Source organism: Cervus canadensis, chromosome 14 (assembly GCF_019320065.1).
Source record: "Cervus canadensis isolate Bull #8, Minnesota chromosome 14, ASM1932006v1, whole genome shotgun sequence".
Classification (NCBI taxonomy): Eukaryota; Metazoa; Chordata; class Mammalia; order Artiodactyla; family Cervidae; genus Cervus; species Cervus canadensis.
In genome coordinates this window covers 48,005,467-48,009,051 of record NC_057399.1, presented here as the reverse complement: position 1 = coordinate 48,009,051, position 3,585 = coordinate 48,005,467, and the positions used below count along the sequence as shown (strand labels likewise).

At 42.2% G+C, this 3,585-nt stretch overlaps 1 pseudogene; it reads left to right on the top strand.

The window, feature by feature from the left end:
- The first annotated feature begins 2,691 nt into the window (after nt 1-2,691).
- On the top strand, nt 2,692-3,286 carry LOC122452947 (annotated as a pseudogene).
- Nucleotides 3,287-3,585: the final 299 nt, after the last annotated feature.

Genomic DNA, 3,585 nt, shown 5'->3' with positions numbered 1-3,585 from the left:
TTTCCGCTCTCATCGAGCATTCCTGGAAAGTACAAATAAGCAGTTAAGGAAAAAGTCATGCACAAAGGTAAAAGGAAAGTAAACGATGTAATTGAAAAAACTATACTGACCTCTTCTCTGTCCAAATGACAAAATGTCACTTAACTACACAAATGGGGATGAAGAGTTCCACAGAGTGACAGATTTCAGACCAGCCCATGTGAGATTGTTTAGCTGCAGACAGAGCCAGAGGAGGGTAGCAGGCTCTAGGCAGAGTGTTACCTAAGAGGCTAGTTGTCAATTTGCTAAATCCCAGTATCTATTTATCTATCTTTATTTGTCTGTTTACATTACTCACTCTTCATGGACGTTATTGGATTCTGAGGATGTAAACCTATTAACTCGTGAAAAGAGACTGGGTTAAGACTGGATGGTCATTTTATTCCCATGTGAGAGGTCAGCTGTTACCTAGAAGCTACTAGATGTAAGTGATTTGGACAGGAAGTCATGTTCACACAAGAGATGAGATTAGATATAATAATGTTGAGCAGTGAGCTGAGAATTAAGGGATGGGAAGCAGGTCCTCTCAATGAAATTCTATCCAGTTTCCATAGTTGGATGTGTGAATTTTCTGCCTCGTGGGAACAGCTAACAGATACTGAATGCTTATATGTCCAGGCATTGTCAGAAGTACGTTACATCCTACAGTCTTCACAACTAGCCAGTGAAACAGACATGATTATCAGGACCATATAAAAGGAGAAAACCGGAGTGCTGAAGGTCACATAGCCAGTGCAGGCTGGAGCTGTGACATCAAACCAGACAATCTTGCCCCCATGTCCACTGTCTAAAGCTCTGGACTGAGCTGGCTGCTCTGACTATGTGCTTCCTACCATGGAAGGATACTTAGAAAGTTCTTCCTCTCCAATTCCTATTCTTTGTCACAGAAGTGCCATTCACTCATTCCAGGGACATTACAATCTTCACACTACAAATGAAGAGTACACAGTTCCCTTTGAACTTGCTGAGTTCCAGTCCTACATCTGAAATGGTGTTTGGTTGAGATCTATGGTAGGAACCTGACTGACTATGGCAATTTAGCAACAATTTTGAGAGGCCCTGTTCCCATCTGAGGCAATATTTTGAGAAATTATCTAGAAAGTTAAAAAAATCCATTTAAATTACTCTTACTATCTATGTTTTCAGAAGATTATCATTTTCCCAGTCTTCAAATACTAAGTCTACTAAAACTTTCGTGTGTATAGTTCTGTTAGAGCTGGCTCTGGGACAGAACTGAAGCTCCAATACTTTGGCCACCTGATGGGAAGAGCCCACTCATTGGAAAAGACCCCGGTGCTGGGAAAGATTGAGGGCAAGAAGAGAAGGGGGCGACAGAGGATGAGATGATGGGATCGCATCACTGACTGAATGGACATGAATTTGAGCAAGCTCTGACCGATAGAGAAGGACAGGGAAGCCTGGTGTGCCATAGTCCATGGGATCAAAGAGAGGTGGACATGCCTTAGTGGGACAGAGAACCCTCCCTCTGTGCACTTCCTCTGAGACAGACATCTTGCTGGATACTCCACATGTGGCTCCTTTAGGGAGCTTACAGTCTCTCAGGGCAGTCAAACGTTACATAGTTAGATGGATTACTTAATTACAATTGTATGCAGTGTAGCTAAAGGAGAATGTGTAAGGTTAATGAAGAATAACATGGAGGCAGAGTAGTTTAGTGGTCAAGTACCACTTATGCAGTTAATCCTGACTGTTAGCAAGTTAAGTAATCTCTCTGAGTTTTCAGTTTCCTTATTTGCAAACATGTCAGTAATTATAGTAATTATCTCATAGGGAAGCTGTGAAAATTAATGAAATGTTTATTAACAACACTTGGCTGAGAGGCTGCCTGTAAAAACTTCTGCCATTAATATTCTTAAAAATTATCTGTACCTTACAGAATTGGTAAAGACATGTCATTACAAGGTTTGAATATAATTGCAACCTCAGTGTCCCTGAGTGTATGAGTAGGTTATCACTTCCCAGTGAAATATCTAAGGAGATGAGATTATCTGTATTATCACACAGTGACTGAAGCAAAGTTTCCTGTGAAATATTGTTGTGGTAGAGGAGGAAGAGAAATAAAATAGGAAAACTTGAATTTTTAGGACAGTCAGCACCTTAAAAAGTGCCTTGCAGATTATAGTTGCCACATAATTCATTTTTAACAAATGATATCAGTGATACTGTTCCCTATAATGTCTCCAGTGAGCTTAAGGCCAACTCAGGTAATATCGGAAAGGTACATACACACATTTTTTAAAGAAGGGAGAAGTGGGTAAATGAAAAAAAATGAGAGAAATCAAAATTTTCCTCTTATAAGCTCTTTTTATACTGAATATTTCTTGGTGACCTGGAAAAGCCACCATATATATATTGTATGAATATTTCTACCTTCTCTGACTTTGACCAGACTCTTCTCCCAGGAACAACTAACAGGTGTGAGAAGCATGATATACGGCTGTGTAGCTATCAACCACAGTGGCACGAATGATTTGGTGTCCCCCCCGAGGCACTCATGGCAAAAATGAGCATTTATGATTCATTACAAAGAGTAGAAAAAGAAAGGAATGGGCAAAATGCGGAAAAACCCAGAAAAGGCAAGTTTCTTTGCTCACTCTTTAAGAGCCACCCATCACCCCAAGTCCTCAGAACATGCCTACACCTCCCTCCAGGCAGCCCTGCAGAGCCCCCAGCGTCCCCGTGGCCCTCCCCGTGTCTCTGCTGCTGGCCCTGGGGATGCTCTGCTCCAGCCCCGCGTGCTCTCTGGGCTGCGAGCTGCCTGCGAGCCGCGGCAATCTGGAAAGCTTCACGTGTTGGAGTCAGATGGAGAGAGTGTCCATCGTGTCCTGTCTGAGGGACAGGACTGACCAGATCTCCTCAGACCCTGGAGGACGGGCCAGGCTGAGGAGACAGAAGCCGCAGCTGCTGTGCACGGGTTGCTCCAGCTGACCTCCCAGCTCTTCAGCACCTCGGGCTCCTCTGCAGGTCGGGACGAGAGCCTCCTGGACAGATTCCTCGCGGGACTTGATCAGCAGCTGGAGGAGCTGGACTGAGGGAGGGAAGGTCGACGGAACACTCACCTTGAGGGAGTGAGAACTCCAGATTGGCTGTGAAGAGTTACTTCCAGTGAATCAGTATGTATCTCAAAGAGAAAGAATACAGCCTCTGTGCCTGGGAGGTTGTCAGCTTGGAAATCAGAAGGAGCTTGGTCTTGGTCATCAAGCTCATTGGAAAACTCAGGAAATAAAGAAGACGTTGAATCTGAAAACAGTTCATCTGGTCAACTACATGGCTATTTTCTAAGACTCAAAGTGCAACCTTTAACTCTATTTTTGTGTCAGATGAAAAATAAGTGATGGCTAATATATGGGATTATTTAAATGTATATTAAATGTTATGCTACAATAACTTTAAAACAGGATTTAGAATCCATTTTCCATATCTTAAGAAGTTGTTATATTTATTTAAGTTATTGGAAATATATAGGCTGTTTATAGCATTTAAATCTTTATCATTCATAAGATATTTGTTTTGTATTATATTTTG